The sequence below is a fragment of the Drosophila busckii genome, chromosome 3R (assembly GCF_011750605.1).
Source record: "Drosophila busckii strain San Diego stock center, stock number 13000-0081.31 chromosome 3R, ASM1175060v1, whole genome shotgun sequence".
Classification (NCBI taxonomy): Eukaryota; Metazoa; Arthropoda; class Insecta; order Diptera; family Drosophilidae; genus Drosophila; species Drosophila busckii.
Window position 1 is genome coordinate 17878500 of NC_046607.1, and position 18364 is coordinate 17896863.

Genomic DNA, 18364 nt, shown 5'->3' on the forward strand with positions numbered 1-18364 from the left:
GCTCATTGAAAGCAGCTTTTAAAATATATACACTATATATATGTGTGTATGTGTGTGTGTGTGTGTGTGTGCAAACTAGAAGGTGTGTCTGACGTAGTTTTTCAATTAAAAGTTCAACTTTGTTGCTGCTGCTGCTGCTACATATTGTTGCTTTGTGGCAGCAACAACAACAAGCAGAATTTTGTGTTTTTTGTTTAGAAAATGAAATGAAAAACCAACAGCAAACAGTCGCAAGTATATACAAATTTGCATAATATCAAGATGAGGCTGCCACAATGTCGACTACCATCAACATTCATTTGCATACGGCTAAAAAAAAAGAAACAGAAACTGAAAATTGAGCGAATTGAGGCAGACGCAAAAGCCGCAACAACAACAAGCATGAGTGGCAACAAATAAAAAAAAAAGAAAAACAGACGCACACACACACACACAACTCAAGTTTAAGCGAAGGCGTAGCCTAAACGAGCATAAGCATCAAAGAAATCTTTTTTTGCCACCGCTACTCGTCGATGCGAAATTGAAGCTGCAACTTTTAGCTTGAGGGCTGCACACCCCACCGCTCTCCCTGACTTGACTTGACTTGACTGTCTGTAGCCAGTTGTTGTTGTTGCTGTTGCTGTTGCACGTGTAGTCGCCATTATCGACAGCAAAACAAAAGCGTAAAAGAATTTAACAAGCAAATTCTCAGAGCTGCGGGAGCCCCAACGCCAACAACGTTCTCATCATTCACACACACACACACACACACAGCCATAAACATACAACAGACAATTTCATGATTATTATCCACAACACGAGCGACTCGCTGCAGTTTGTCCTGGGCAACGTTCTAATTTTACATTTATTTGCTTAATTAGAAAATAAGTTCAAGTTGCTAAGCTTTATTTATATGAAATGATTATTTGATGAAATGATTTTGATAGCTATGCACAAAATTTGTGTGTTGATTGCAAATTAAAATTGCCTACTTCTAAATTGGGAGCAGTAGACACTGCATTATATCGAATACTATATGCCGCACATATGCGGCCTGACGCTTCAAAAAGATACTCAAAACTTTTTTGCAACTGAACGAGACGCAGTCGAGAACGCACGTATAGACGATGATGATGATGATGATGACGGTTGGTTGCACGGCTGGTTGCTTGCTTGGTTGCTTGGTTGGTTGAATGGATGGATGCCTGCCTGCCTCGCTTGCTTCGTTGGTAGTTAACAGACTGCCTGACTGCCTACTACTCTGACTGCCACTTGAGCGTTGTATGTCTGTCTGTCTGTGTGTGTGTTGCAACGTTGTAGGAGCCTCAGATGTTGCCCACATTATTTTGCATTTTGTGTCGAGGCAGAAAAACTGAGCCAAAGGAGCGACTACAAAATTCGCGCAGCGCCCCAGATGAATCCTATTTACGTGCCACACTCAAACACACACACACACAGACACTGACTGACTGAGTGCACAGTCTAGTTATTTCGCTCTATGTGTGTGTGTGTGTGCCCTGTCCTGGCCACGAGTATCTAAAAGTTTGTGCTGCGTCGTTGTCGACGCTTTGCTGCCTGTCAAAGTCAGTAAAAATTTTCGACTAGAGTAGAAATGAAATGAAAGAAAAGCGCATAAAAAAAAAGAAATGCACGAAGAAATGTAAACGGCAAAGGTAATGGAAAGTGTAGTAGTTTTTTTTATTATTTATTTTCATAGTGCGTTTTTGTCAGAGTACTGCGAATCCTGCAGGCATTTGACTTGTTAAGCAGCCAAATTGAATTAAGCTAAATGCGAGGCTTGCACTTTGAACTTTACAGACAGGCAGACATAAACAATAAGAGCAACTAATAGCCAGCAGCATTGCTTAATTTATAATTTAAATGTAAGCAGTTTAAATAAATTTTATTTGGCAGCAAATTTATTTATATTTTAAGCCAAAGCTTAATTATAAGTATTTTTTATTAATAAAGCTGCCTTTGATTTAAAATAAATGTAATATATTGCTGCTATATTTAGCTTTATTAAATATATTGTCTTGTGTTTCTTTCTTAGCAGCTTAGCTGTTATTTAAAAGCAACGCAATAATAATTCTGCTAGCAAACAATTGTTTATTTATATGCAGACGCCACACACACACACACATACACGAGAGAAGACAAAGTTAGATACAGACACAAAAGCCGTCAGGCTTCTAATAGCTACAGCCAGCGTCAAGGAGCGCAAGGAGCGTCGAGGGGGCTAAGAGTTTCCACCTTATGGCAAAATTCTGTTATGCTTTTTCGCTTGCTTTATTTTATTTTATACTCTTATGCAGTCTTTGTGTGTGTGCTTGTGTGTGTGTGTGTGTGTCGTTGTCGTCGTCGTCTTTGTTGTTTCATTTATTTGGTTGACTGGCATAACCTCAACGTCCTCGCGACTCCTACTGCTCCTGCTCCTGGTGCTGGCTGCTGCCAACTCAACTGACGCTAAGTAGGAGCCAAGCTCTTTGCCTGGGCTGCTGCTATTGTCACAAACTGTAACAATGGCAAAAAATATAAACGAACGAACGCAACGCAACGAAGCGACAGACAGACAGACAGACAGAACGAACGACAGTCCAGCCGTGCGACAATTCGACCCCAGAACAGCAACAGCCAAAGCCTAGATACACTCACTACGGCCAATAACGAATACGTTTCTACTTATTTGAAGTCACAAGTGTGTACAAAATCAAAATGCCCAGGACAAGCGTAAAGCAAGTAAAGCAAAGGAGTATGCAATATACATATATTTTGTTCGTTGCTGCTTCTTCCTTTTTTTTTGTACAGCATGTAGATGAAGCTTAATTCGTCCTGTGCCACTCGCTCTCTCATTGTCGCTCTCTCTCTTTCGCTCGCGATGAACTGTTGATGGTGTTATGGCGATATGTCGCTGACTACCGATGATGCTGCCTGCCTGCCTGCCTGGCTGGTTGACTACCGGCTGCTGGCTGCTGGCTTTAGCCCGTCCAATGCCACAGTTCAAGTTTCTGTCTCAATATCGTTGCAGCATTGCCACGCCCCTTTGCTTTATAAGCGCGCATACACAAATGTTTGTGCAAAAACAATGAGCTTACAGTCTCCTGGGATGCAGCAGCGGCAGCAGCAGCAGTTTGAGCTACAAAACGGACATGTGCACACACAACAAAAACAACAACAAAGCGAAAGAAAACAAAAAGTATCAAGAAAATAAATGCCACTGCTCACTGTATAAAAATCGATAAGTCGCTGTGTAGGCGCTGCTTGTGACTATTGTGTGGCATGCAACGCCAAAACTTGCAGCACTTGGCCAACAAATTAACTGCATGCACTTTTATCATAATTAATTATAACGGTCAGCGCGCTGCAGCTTTAACGTATAACGTTATTACGCATACGCAATGTGTGCGCAGCTAATTAAAGTGGTAACAAAAACGCAACTCCCACAATTGTCGGTACATAACACAAAGGCAAAGGCAAAGTTGGAGCGCAGACATGTGCGCCAACTGCAATTAAAAATAAATGCGAAAAATGTTCGCTTTTAGCACTGTCAAGCACTTGAGCCTGGCTGCCTGGCTAGGTAACCAAGCCAACAGTACACAAGTGGGACAGATAGAGTGAGAGTGAGAGGGCGCAAATTCAGCTGTAGGGCAATACTCGAGCCAAATAACTCAGTCTCGAGTGCTGCTGGGCAAATAAGTTTTGAGCTTTTCACATGAGTGGGCCACAGTCAGCAACAAATTGTACATTGACACCACAAACAAATATTGTAAACGCAGTCAGATTTATAACTAAATTATATTAATTGTTCTAAACTCAAAAATTGTTAAATGATACTTGCAAGTTATAATTGTTGGCTAACAAACTAAGCATTCCAAGAAGAACAAGTTACAACTAGCAGCTTAGTTAGCATTTTCTTAATTGTAAACTAATTAGATTAGCCTTGTCTTAAGTCCTTTTGAGTGTTTAAGAATTTTAGCATTTATATAATCAATCAAAAGCATATGCAGCTCAATTTCTAAGCAACACCTGACTAGCATTTAATATTATTAGTGTGTGCTATTCAATTCATTCATTTATTTGCTTTTGTTTCACATTTGGGGCACTTAAATTGTTTGCCTCACAGCCTTGAACTCAGTTTATGAAATTCAATATGGCTCTAGCATAATTTCCCAAATAAAGTTCAGTGCAATCAAATTCTAATCAACAGCACTTACGTATACGCAATGCATTTGCTTATGCTTTGAACTCTGCCGTTGCCTAATGTAATTGAAATTCTAGTGGTTAAACACTACGTATGTGACATACGCATGGTTGCAACCACAACAATATGAGGCAAGCAAACACACACACGCACACACACACACACACGCACACTCAAATAAACGGCAGCTCCATCAAATTAATAACATTTATGCATTTGCATTTAGTAAAACGCCTTTGGCGCGACGTTAACTATCCCACCTTTGAGTTGCAAGGATTAAATATGCATGGGTCTGGGAAAAGAGCCAACTGGCTTGCTTGTCTGATAGACAGACAGACATCAAGTAACGGCATTTCTATGACATTTTAATAATTAATCAATAATGCAAAGCAAAACGTAGCGAGTTATTTCTACTACGTATGTGCGCCTTGCAAATCTCAATGAGTCATCAGCGGCAAACTAAATATCTCGTATTTTGTCAAGTCATGCTAAAGGCAAACGAAAATATTACGCATACGTAATGTGTGACTGCCAAAAAGCTGAAAAAGTAAACTAAACTGATTGCGCACACACACACTTACACTTTGGCAGCAGCTGTTTGTTAGTTAATATTTTAGGCAGCCAAGTTGTGTTTTTTAACACCGCCTGCTAAATGGCAACATCATTAACACAACAGGCGTGATTTTAACAAAACAACAACAAATGACACTTGTGCAATTAACAAGCAAGCAAAATTAACTGCGAGTGCAATATGCTAAATATACTTAAGCGTTATATTATGAAGTTAAGTAATAGATGATACACTGAGCGAAAAAAATACATAAATATTTTATTAGAATTTAATGCGTTCATTTTTAAGTTCAAATTGATGCTTGGTATAATTTTTAAATTAATTACATCAAATAAAAAATATTTATAATGCATAAATCAATTGGAAATATTTCAAAAATTGCATATTACTATATTATATACAATTGTAAAAGTTTAAAGATTAAAAAATCTGGGATTTGTATCCTTTATATCTAAATATATGTTCGTTAACAATTCGAATACCTTTTTTTGAAATAATTTAGCAAGAAATGACATTTGAGTTAAAGTCAATGAACTGTCCGAACTTATAAATTAACTCTGCGCATATTTCGACCACGCACAACAATAACAATAAGTGCTATATAATGCTATACACATCAATTTGCCACTTCTTGACATCGATTTAATATGCCCATCAATTGTTGTTCAAGCTGTCAAATCATAAATATGAGAAACCCACGCAGCCTGCAGCCTCGACTCGAAAAATGTGAAATAGAAACATAGACAAATGCATGGACATGAAGCGCACTCCAAGCCAAGCGGCTAGTCCGGTGTTATATTATTCAACGCTCAGCAGGCAGTTTGGTGTGTGTAAAGTGTGAAAAGCAATAACAAAAAATCGAAGCAACGACAACACGCACTTAAGCGCAAACTGAAGTGACACACACAGCGAGACCGAGATACATGCACATGTATCTAATAGCTACAAGCAATGGCCAGCAGCAGCAGTCAAAAGATACACGTACTACAGTTAAGCAGCTGTACAAAAAAAGAAGAAGAAGAAGAAAAAGGTGCGCTTGCTGCAGCAGCGACCACGAAAAAATACCAACAACAACAACAACACGAGCGTATATCGAAACTAGATAAAATACTTATACACAGACACAAGCAGCAGCGAGAAACGTAGGAACAAAAAAAAATTGTATCTACATCTTATTTGTTTTGTTTTTCGAGAGAGTGAGAGCAGTAAGCTAACGCGGGGTGGCCCAAAAGGGGGGGAGGCGGGGGCATAGACTATGGGGTCACAATACGAGCGCGCATTTCTTCACAATTTACGTCGTCGTCGTCATCGACATGACTCTCATGCTTCCTCTGCTAGCTCTTGTGCTTGTTGTTGTTGTTGGTACTATCTGTATCTACATAAATATATTAGTGTAGCTATATATGTGTGTGTGTGTGTGTATGTGGCGCTATATTGACGTATCTGTGTACGTGCTAGCAACAACAACAACAACAATAATAATAAGAAGAAGAAGCAGCAGCAGCAAAGAGCCCAAAACATCATTTGCACGCGTGCTCTTTCTCACACTCGCGTTTGTTTACAGAGTCTCAGGCTCGTGTATATGAGTGGGCGATTGGGTGGCTTTTCTTCTTTTTTTTTGAGGGGGGTGTGGGGATTGTGGGTCACATCTTTGAGTTATACTTACTAAATATTTGTGGATAAATGGTGAAAATTTTGACTGTTTCTTATGCACGGCAGCACAAAGCACAAACATAAACTTGGCTACTTTACTTTTGTAGCCTTTTTGCTCTTGACACTCTCTTTGGTCACTCTTTCTCTCTCTCACTCTTTCTCTTTTGTGCAGCACACACACTCTTTTATGGTTTGTTTTGGCACTTGTCACCCAAAAATTTATTAATTTATGTTAACACCGATTTTTGCGGCTACGTTTGCGGCACACACACAGCGAAATTTCCCGACGGCTTTCCTTTTTATATATGAGACGTTGGCGCGACCCAAAGCTGAGACCGAGACAAACAAATGCGACTACAAAAAAAAAAACCGAAACCGAGAAAACATTTATGGCTCAAAGGCAACGCTGCTGGAGCTGGAGCTGCAGGCGAGCGGGCGCTAAGTAGGCGGCGGCGTAGTTGTTGAGAGACGACGACGGCGGCGGCAACGGCATAGACAACGTTGAGTATACATTCATTGCGACCCCGGCACGTACGTAAGACTAGTCGCGGCCAAATTGTACAAAACATTTTTATATCCCATATATCCCTACAAACATTCTCGGCACGGCAAATGTCCTCGTTGTGCTTCGCTTCGCGCTTTTGTCGTCGTCGTCGTCGGCAACATTCGTAGTTGTTGTTGCTGCTGCTTCGCGCGCGTTGCAAAGAATGAGAAGAAAAACTCAAACGCGCGCGCGACCCTCAAGTCGCACAAACAACAGAGCGCAACTAACACACCAAAAAAAAAAAAAAATGTAATACACACAAACATGTAGTATTTATAAGGCTCGAGAGCGCCAAAAGAGAAAGAGAGCGCCATTGAGAGCAAGCAAGCGAGAGAGCGCGCGTGCATGTAAAGAGAGCGCAATCAAATTGGGAGCAAGAAATGTGTTAGCAATGCGGGCGACTCTATGTGTGTGTGTCTATGTGAGTGTGTGGTGCACCAAACACGTAAAATCACTTAGGAGCACACGCACCTCAAACTCTCAGAGTCCAGAGCACACAAAACCAATAACAACAACAACTACACTACTACAACAGCAATTGTTAATGTTTGCATACGCAGCGTTGCCAGATTGAATTGACAGCTGGGCGAGTGCATAGCATAAAATGAAATGAAATGAAATGAAATGCTTTTCGATAACAGGTGTGCTCAAGTATTTAGCATATTTAGCAGCAGAAAATAAAAAAAACACAAACACATATTATGCCTGCAATTTGTTGCATTTAATGCACTTACGTGTTGCATGCTTGTGCGCTTGTGGCATGACGCTATAAATAAGACCCCAGCTAGCATTTAATTACCTGCAAATAGCAAAGAAAATAAGCATTTAGTCAAATATAAAATTATGAATTATATAACTTATTTATTAGCATTTAATAATATTGCCTTGTGTGTAGCAAAAACAAAGTTGAGCACTTTATCATCAACTTTCAACAAAAAGAAGCAAACCAAAAACTCTGGCAACATTCCCGCCGCACAAAATATGTCAAAAGTTAAAAGTAATCGCGCCCCAAGCACAAACATTGACTTACAAAAAGTAATACAGCCAAAATGGAAAGTTAACAAGGGCGCGCTGAGCTGAGCTAAGCTTAATTTTCATGATTTTTAGGCACAGCAATAAACACCCAAGCGCCATCTAGCGCCTAACATTTAAGTGTAGCGATTCATAAGCAAGAAAAAGCAACAAAAGGAAAAACTTTTGCCCAAAAAATGCAAACACGTGAATGCGAAGCTGTCATAGTTAGGGTAAAAGAACGATAACGAGATAGCTGAAAAAAGAAAAAAAAAAACTCAGAGCGAGCAAAACGCGAGAGCAAGCATTATGCTCTCTGCTCTCTTTTAGAGACTCAGGCGCAGTGCAGGCCACACACACACACACGCACTAACACCACCAAGCACTGGCAGCAGCTCAGGATGCCAACAATAGTGTGTGGCAACAACCCTCCAAACAAAGCCTAAGCGCACAATAGATGAATCAAAATATGTGTGTATGGGATATGGATTATTATAAAAATGGGGCACACAAATTATAAATGCCTCAAAGGGGGGCACAAACACATACACACGCACACACACACAGCTAAGAGAGCGTGAGTAAGAGAGCGCGCGTATTAGTGTAGATACCAAAAAAAATATGCAAGACATATGCATACATATGTAATTCACTTAAATCGTATTGGTATTGGTATTTGTTGCAACTGCTGCTCTGAGTAAGAAGAAACGCTCGACAGGAAGCCAGCGACAGCTGCAGCTCATTGTTAGCCATAAATATAAGAAGAGCATAAGCAATGGCAATATCACTGATGGGCCCCAATAAAGAATATAAAAAGGCAGCATGTCAAATGTGGCACACAATACAACAAAAAACACTTAATAAACCTGTTTCGTTTCACATTTCATGTACTTCTGTTCTGCTGGCTGCGGCAGTTATCAAAAATCAAATAAATTTTATCGCACTGAATGCAGCAGTATTTATATTTCAATGCAATTCAATCAGCGTGCAATTAACACTCGTTTTACACACACACTTGCAATACAAGATAAATCCACAGTAAAGTAAATAAAGTCAATAATAATGCACTGGGCGTGAAGCGAAGACAATAAGCACACCTTTAATCGCTGTTGCCCAGATAAACGAAAGAATTGACACATCAGTGTGAATTGCAGTTGTTGCAGTAAATGGGAGCAACTTGCTGGAGATTAAGTCTGTTGGCTTAAGTGCAAATGCACGTAAGTGGAAAGAATTTTAAATATTTTATTTATGTAATACGCAGAACATTGAATGCACATTATTAAGCATCACCAAACTGAGTGTCAGACTTCAAAATTTGTTTAAATTTAGCTACAGACAAATGCGATTGCCAAAACTGTTGCTGTCTGATTAAAAATACATATAGCTAATTTATTATAGCTGAGTTATTATTTCAAATGTCAGGGGCTATAAATAAAACAGAAAGAAGCTGCAAGCAAAAAGATATTTGCACTCTTTGCTCTCGATAGTCTTGTTGGACTCAGACTCGTTACTTTTTGCCAAAGCATACAAATGCAGAAATAAAAGAAACTTTTTGAATTGAACATACAACAAACATGGTGAATAATTTCACCACACACACACACACAGATGCATACATACATGCATATTCGTTTATGCTCTGCGGTTTGTCAACCATTGTTGTGAATGGCCAACGTTTAAGCGGCGGTCACACACAAACACACATGCATACTTGCATGCAAATTCATCTGCACGTGTGTGTGTGTTTGTGTGCCTTTTTGTTTGTATTGGCATAGGCTGCATGCAGACGCAATCAAATTATTTTATTTCAATGACAAACACTGTCGTGTGGTCAATTAATGGGCATGCAGTAGAATATATTTTGTTTGTCCAAAAATAAATTGTGCTTGCACTTTTCGGAACTCAATATTATAATAACCAAACCAGCAGCAGCAGCAAAGCACACAATGACAATTAATTCAAAACTAAATTACACAGCACACAGCGACTCCCCATTGTGGCAACATAAACGTGCTGATTTGCTTAAATGAATTTTGTAGCCAGAGAAATTGAGATTTCCTACTTGAGTGCAATTAAAATGAAGTCAACTAAGCTTAAAAAGCGATTAACTTGAGGGGTTAGCAACAGAAGTTAGCCAATTACTCAAACTGTGACGTGTGTGCGTCTAATTGACAGCAATGTAAGTAATATTGTTAATATAGCTGCTTTGGAGAAGCAATTTTTAAAAATAAATTCAATTCAATCAATGCGCACCCACAGCTCTAGTTGCTATTTATAGGGGGAAAGACACACACACACACTCGATGGACTTAACATAATTATTGCATTTAAGCTTCCAGCTGCTAACACAGCCCTGTCTGTCTGTCTGTTGTTCTGACTGCCTGGCTATCTGTCTAACTGTTCGCTATATAATTAATTGATTCCTTTTTGTGCACACGTTCGTCAAAAGCAACAGTCGTAGTTAAGCACTCACACACACATACTAAGGCTACCTATGCTTGCTCTCCACTCGCTTTCTGCCTTTCGCTCACTCTCTTTTCTGTTTGCTGGGGCTGGCAGACTGGCAGTCTGCTGTCTCCCATTTGTTTGTCTGCATGTTTTGTGCATTTTCTGAAATTGAATTGAAGCAGCAATGCAAACACACACGCATACACATGCAATTATACATGTGTGTGCGTGTGTGTGTGTGTGTAGCGACTATATTGACATTCATATCGCGTTTATTTCGCATTTCGCAGCAAGCTTAATATGAACGAGTATCTCCCACAGCACTCTCACTCACTCACTTGCACTCTATCTCTTTCATCTCTCATTTGCTTTAGTTGTGCACTGATTTATTATTGCACACACACACACACAAACATAAATATGCAGCTGCATGATTTTACAAATGTGTGTGCGTGTGTATGCAGACACACTTTGATCTTTACTAAAAGCTGTTGAAGTGGAATGCATATTAATTTTACCAACACAAGCGATTAGTTGTATGCATGTGTATGAATGTGTGCGTGTGAATAGACAATTTAATAAATACTTTGTTTTTGTGTTTTACACAAATATGAATATTTTATAATTGAAAGCTTCGTTTTCAATAGATTTTTTAATCCCCATTTACTAGCATGCTTATGTACAGTAAACGCTCGCTAACTAGAACTGCAGCGCAGTCTATAGACTTTAACATACGCATGTTGATTCACTGTACTGCTAAATTAATACGTTTAGTCATTACAAAATACTTAATAATGTAAAATGTATTTTGCAGCACGCTAACAATTAATTATTATTATTTATTATTAGGTAATGTGATGATTGCTCTGTGACTCGATGTCAGCGCATGAGCCTGCCACGCCCACATATCAAATTGTTAGACCTATTATAGCCACAACTCACGTAAACAGCATTCAAATGCAATTAACGTTTTGAGTTTGCTTTAATGTTATTTATTTATGTTATTTATATGTGGAGCGCTCGCTTTTATAGCATGTCATTATCCCAGGGAACAGACAAACTCACACTCAGATACAGATCGGACTAAAGAACCGTTTAAAAGCGTAACATGGCGCACCTGCAATGCAATAAACACTTGTCTCGACCATAATAACAACAACGAAAGTGGGAGCCATCTTTTATTTTTCTTTTTTTGTATTTGTGTGTGCGCATTTAATGGCGTCATCAATGGCGGCGGCGGTGCTGACTATGTGTGTCTGTTTTGATTATGCTGATTGCAACAAATGTTGCGCTTGTTGTTGTTGTTCGGACTAACTGTAAGGTGGAGTTGGTGGCGTGCTCGCTTCGTTGGTCTCACGTACTTTGCCGTCAGTCAAACGTTTATTTGCACTTGACATTAGCAAAGTCATAATAAAAATTTCCCGCGAGTGTGGCACGCACAGCGGTAGCAACAGCAACAGCAGCAACAACAATAAAAACGCCACTAGGCTGACATACAAATTGTCTGCTCATGTTGCACAGTGGTGTGGCAATGACTTTACAAGCGTCAGACAACAATTAGTTAATCTGCTGACTTACTTTCGAACCAATGTGCAGTGACGACTTTAACAAATTGCGCTGCCCCTCCCCCACCCATCAACCAACCACTCGACAGTTTAAAAGGCACTTCAAAGCAACGTACCACAAAAGCAACGAGTAATTGGGAAAGGGGGGCTAACAAAACGGTAAAATTGTCATTTGCCAAAGCAACGCGCACACAGGTAACAACAACAACAATAAGAAGAAGAAGCAGAAGAGCATAACAAAACTCTAACTAACCCAAGCGAGCCACAAATCGTGTGCACGTGAAGCAGCAGCGAGAGAGAGAGAGAGAGAGAGCAAGAGAGCGAAACTCGAGTGTGGTTGAGAGTCAACGAACTGGAACTCGCATTTTGCCTTTGCCCAACTGACTCTCTACCTTTGGCGTCTGCTGTCTTCTCTGCTGCTGCTCGCGATGCTCAGCCCAAACAGCAAAAAGGGTTAAAGCAGCATTCGCTGCCAAATTATATGCACAACAGGTTCAAGTAGAGTTCTCTTATTACAGTTGGTGCACACAGAAATTCACACATATGGTTAACTAATTTGTTATTGTCACACAATTTAAATGCCGACCATGGCTAATGCACAAGCAACAACACAATAGCTGAAGCTATAAGCGCAAATTTGGTAAAGTGCCGTCTATATGGCTAATTGAATGACACACACACACACATCAGATTGCTTGCCCTTTTAGCTGTGTTAATCTATTTATTTGTGGCATGCACCTTGCCGCACGGCATGAGCTAATTATAAGAGACCTCAATTGCTATTTCAATGCATAGCATTCATTAAATAATTATTGCTTTCATTTCAATAATGTTAAGCTATTTTTAAAATATGCCTTGTCCTTTTCTTTGCTTTCATCTTATATTCCTTTGATTCATTTTCAATATACTCGAACTCGACCTCGCAGTCAAGTCTCAAAGTAATTTGTTTCACTTTATATTTTTCTTATCCACGCAATTTGTAGGAAAATTGTTAACGCAACTGTAACACAATTCTGTTGACAATTGGCTTATCGACTTGAATGCCTTTGTATTTGGCCTACGTGCGTTTTATGCAAACTACGTGTCCTGCTAACGGAACCCAAACCCAAACCCAAACCCAAACCCAGACCCGTCGACGCTTTTAAACGTTTCGAGTGCACTGTAGTTTGAGTTTGCTACTCGTATCTATTATGGCCTAATAATAGCAGCCCGAAAGCTACTCTAAACTCTAAACAGAGGGTTGTTGTTGGTCTTTATGTGTGTGTGTGTGCGTGTGTGTGTGGAGATTTGCCCTTTCAGCGATCAGTTCACTGCTCAAGCGCTCAATTCGTTTATTCAAATTCACTGCACACATCAAAGCCAGACAATGACAATTGAAAGGGGCTGGCGATGAGTTGGGGGGTTGAGGGTTTGTCTGGCCTTTACGAACTTGGTTAGCGCCATTTGAGCACGTCAGCCATATAATTAGATTGTCACACTGTCAAGTGCTCCGCCGCTCAAACGTTGTCGTCGTCGTCCACTGTCATTATGTACGCCTGACTGAATTGTCCGATTTTTTTGAGTTCAGCCCACCCACAACAGCAGACACTTTAACCCTTTTCTTGTTTTGTTAATAAAAACTAAAATCTATATAGCACCATATGCATGCATTTGTTTAGCGTTAAAAGGGTTAGCGGTCAGGACACACACACGCGTGTCCTTTATGGTAATTTGAGTTTGGCGTGAGAAACTGGCAGCAATCATAAATTTATCAAAACACTTACTTAATAAACTAATGCCAGCGGCGCTTGCTTGATAATAATGCAATTAAAATCAATTCAGCACAAACAAATTAATTTATTAACAAGACAGCAGCAGCAGCAGCAACTATTTTAATTAAATAAAAAGCAAAAAAGAAAAGTTCAAGAGAGCAGCGCGCAAACAAACAAAAACCACAACGAGCACAAAATTAAATAATAATAAATTCTCTCGCTCTCTCTCACTCTCTCTTGAGAGCTTGTAGTCAAAGCAAAGTCATAAACACACAAGTGCATAAATTCATGCGTACACATGAGCAATTGCTTGATATAAAACACGCATACGCATGCATATGCATGTGTGTGCGCTAAGGATACACACACATGCACATATTTATGGCAATAATTATGACCATGGTATTAAATAGTGCAAGCATGTGCTCAATAAATTTTTGGGCGTGGCCAACAGTGCGTATGCGTAATATTGCAAGCAAGTATAACAATATTTAAATGGAATATACGTAAGCGCGCATGTTATTTAAATAATTGCTATGCAATATAAATATAAGTTCAGTTGCTCTTTAGATTCATTCAAAAACGATTATGATCATTAGCTTATCATTTATTGCATTCAATAGTTCATTACGATAAGATGATAGAGCTTACATAGGCTTTGAATTAACCTATATAGTTTATGAATGAGTAAAAACATTCACACGCTCAATTGAATTTATTTTGAGCGCAACGAGCTGCTGAGTTTTAGTTAAATTTATTGTTTCTTTCGCTAGCCAATGCTGGCTATTAATTATTTATTTATAAATACTTAGCACAAAAGTTTGCTTGCGATTTGTAAAAATTAAATTTGAAACATTTATAAATAACTCTAAATGTTTGAGCAACTGCCAACTAAATTCAGTTTTGAAATAAACTAAAAATACGCTAGAAAAATCGACGACACCAGCTAATTTTAAATGATTTACAAATTGACAGCCGCAGCAACAAGTGTATATCAATTTCACAGACCTACTAAAAATACATGCACATATTTAAATTAATATTTTTTTTGCATTGTATACAAAATAATAGCAAGCAATGCGCAAGCATTTGTTAATGCAAAATAAACAAATGCAAAGCAGCAGCTAAAAGCAAAAACAAAAAACGCTGCTGCTTTTTTATTCAAACAACAAAAAATTTAACAAAATAACGTATAGAGCCGCCGGCCGGCCGGCCGTCCGTCATAATTTATTATTATTTTTGTTATTATTATTATTGCATTCAATTATTTGTTGTTCACACACACACACGAGTTGAATGAACGACAACAAATAAAAAGCAGCATAAATTTAATGCGACTATTGTTGTTGTGTTTGTTGCTCAATTGAAAAAACTGAAACGTCACATATTAAGTTAATCGAAGCATTTACACTTACAGGCCATTAAACAAAATCAGAAATATTTAAATAGACATTTGGGTAAGAGGCGCACACAAACAACAAAACAAAGCGTCAGTCAAGTCAAGTCAATGTGCTGGCATAAACAAATAATAAAATTGATTACATATCAAATTGTCATGCCGCTTTCAATGGGTCACACCACATAATGTGGCAAACACACATCGCTGCCTACAGAAAAACACAAATTTGGGTGGGCGAGAAATAAGCGCAAGCTATGGCGAGAAAATGCTGACAAGTCATGAAAAACAATTTTCGTAGTTGGCCTATTAAAAAAGGCAATAAACAAATTCAGCAAAAAAATATACAAAATTTATTTAAAAAGTTTTCAAGTATAGATTAGTTTCAGTCGAGTCGAGTCGATACGGGAAATGGGGTCAGCGCACAATTTTGCTTGCATGCATGTGTGTGTGTGTGTTAACACTTCACCCACAACTACAGCTACAGCTAAAGTGAACGTAAGTACCGTTAGTTTATGCCATTGAATGGCTTTAATGTTGTGCTTAGAGTTCATTGGCACAACATGCAAAACAATCATTTGGTGCTGACCCCAAGACACAAGCAAAGAAAAACTATAAAAATAACAAGCGAAGAAATGGCAATTTACATTAAAAGAGTCGAAAGAGAGAGAGAAGCAGTTAAAAATAACAATAATAACATAACTACATTTATCAAAAGCAGATGTCTATACGGCGTATACTTGATATATAAACTATAGAATTTCTAATTGAAGTCAAATTTAAATGACACTGACTAATGAACTAATGTGAAATATCAAATTGAAAGTTTTATATTTTCTACATAACGCAACTGTACCTTATATATTTGTAACTTAATTTGCATGTCTTGTCACGTAATCAGATTAAAGATACTCAAAAGACTTGACTTCTCTAGTTGCTGTAGCGTATAACAAAGTTACAGCTCAAACTCTATAAATACACGTATTCTTTTTTCTTTTCGGCTAATTGTTTTTTTAACCCACAAATGTCAAGCGCACAGCAATGAGAATAACAACAACAACAGCAAGAGAGCATTAAGAAATTATTGCCTAATGTTATAGCGTTAGAAGTCAACGTTTGTTAGCTCACACAAAAAAAAAAAGAAGAAAAAAGTGCCACAAAGTAATTTTGCTGCTAAGCTCCCCGCACTTGTCCATACACAGATACGTATACGTTATATGTGTGTATGTATATATTTCATTTTATGACTGTTTGTTAATGTTCTAGCTGTTGCTTGTTGTTGTTGTTGTTGTTACACTTTTGGGGTTCTGCGCCGTTGACCAAGCTTGGTCGTTAGCTTGCCTTGATTTTGATTGCCTCGACAGTTCCAGAGACGTCCAAAGGGAAACGCGCGCGCTCTCTCTTTCACACTCTCTCTCTCTCTCTCTCGCTCTCTTGGGTTACGTAACATCAGGTTTTAGTGGCAAATGCGTTACATAGTAGGAAATTAGGTTTTAATCTGCTTCCGGTTTGGTTTACTCTTAAGCAAAACTTCTACTTTCGGAGACATTTGAGTAGAGAAGAAAAAACGCAGCTATAAATAAATAAATAGCTTGTGTGTATGTGTATGTGTATGTGTGTGCGTGTCAGTTATAACTCCCACAGCGCGCTTTGTTGGCCAAGTTAATTAGCTGCTAAGAGCAACAGAAAAAGCAAAGAAAACTATGTGGCAGCAACTTGGAGTTGCTGCTGCTGCTGCATTTGACACATGTCCAGCCACAGAGATTTAAGCATTGCTGTCATCAAAGATATAAAATATAAAAAATTTATGCAATGTACTTACAGCTTAAAGTTAAGGCTATGCTAAGTAGGTTGATTTAAATAATTAATTACCTGCAAAAGAGTAAAATAAAATGAGAAATTAGTGACAAATATAATAAAAATTTAAAGAAAATGCAGTAAATTAAATAAATTCATATATACATGTGAGATTGGTGCCAAATATAATAAGTTGTAATATTAAATGTTAGCATAATGCAGTTTAAAAACAACTTAAAGTCTAAACAGCAAGAATTTCCCACAATGGACTCAATGTGTGATAATTTCACAGCTCAACTGCAACTGCAACTGCACATAAAAATACTTAAGCTAGGCATTTGCACTAGTGTTGGTAATGGCAACCAACAACAATTGCAATGCTTAAGCAAATTAACATTTTAGTTGCGCTTCAAAGGCGAATACAAGTTGAAGGTAGCAACACACAGAGCAAGAGATAGAGAGAGACAAATCAAGTCTCTCAGCTGCTCTCTATGCTGTGTTGCTGCTGCTGCTGCTGCTGCGGTTGCAAGCACTCTAAATGACAGATACACAATGGCAAATATTTAACAAACTGCTGCACACATATATTTCAGATGTGTATGCTTTTAACCTGGAATGCATTGCATTGTCAGCGCCAGTGGACAGCAGCAGCAGCAACAACAACTTGGAGAACTCACCTAAAATTAAACTGCATGCACGCAAATTTTACACAAAAAGCTGCTCAGGTCCTGTGAAAATGAAAAGCGTGCGCTAGACAATGGAAAATTCAAAATCTGCTTGAGCTGTTGCTGCTGCTGCTGTTGCTGCCACTGACTATTTCCAGGAATCTGATTAATTTGACAGCAGCAGCAGCAGCATAAGTTGCCATGGCAGCAACAAAAAGGGAAAATAAGGCTTAAGTGTGGGCTGCTTGGTTGCCAACAAGTCTTTGAGCTGTTGCCAGGACGATGAAAACATTACTTAAGCTGCTGCTGTAGTGAAATGCAAACAAACAAAGCTGCATATGCAGTAAGGAATTTATTTATTTTTTATAAGCACATTTTATAATTAAAGTTGGCTGATGTTAATTTGATTTTGTGTTTAAGCTACGTATATTTTTATAACTGGAACTAAAGCAGTAGAGTATACAAATAGCGTTGTTAGCGCTGCTTCAAGCCAGGTTAAGGCTAAGCGACTGCATAGCAATTATGGCAAAACTAAGACTCTGAGCATAAACAAGCAACATACATACAAATGTAAGTATGTGTGTGTGTGTGTGTGTAGAATGAAGGAACTGACAAAAGCAAAAGATGCGCTGTTGCCTGCAGGCGCAGCAGTCAGCTATTGACAGCTGATGGACCAAAGTACAACAAGCAAAACGAAAGATAAAAGAGGAAAAAGAACCAGGCTGATGAAGCTGCTGCTGTTGTTGATGCTGTTGCTGCTGTTGTAGCTGATGATGATGATGG

At 38.7% G+C, this 18364-nt stretch overlaps 1 protein-coding gene across 1 annotated transcript in view; it reads right to left on the reverse strand.

Annotated features, from left to right (window-relative positions):
- LOC108601384 overlaps positions 1-18364 on the reverse strand; it is a 39492-nt gene that overhangs the window by 12271 nt on the left and 8857 nt on the right. The window lies entirely within an intron of this gene.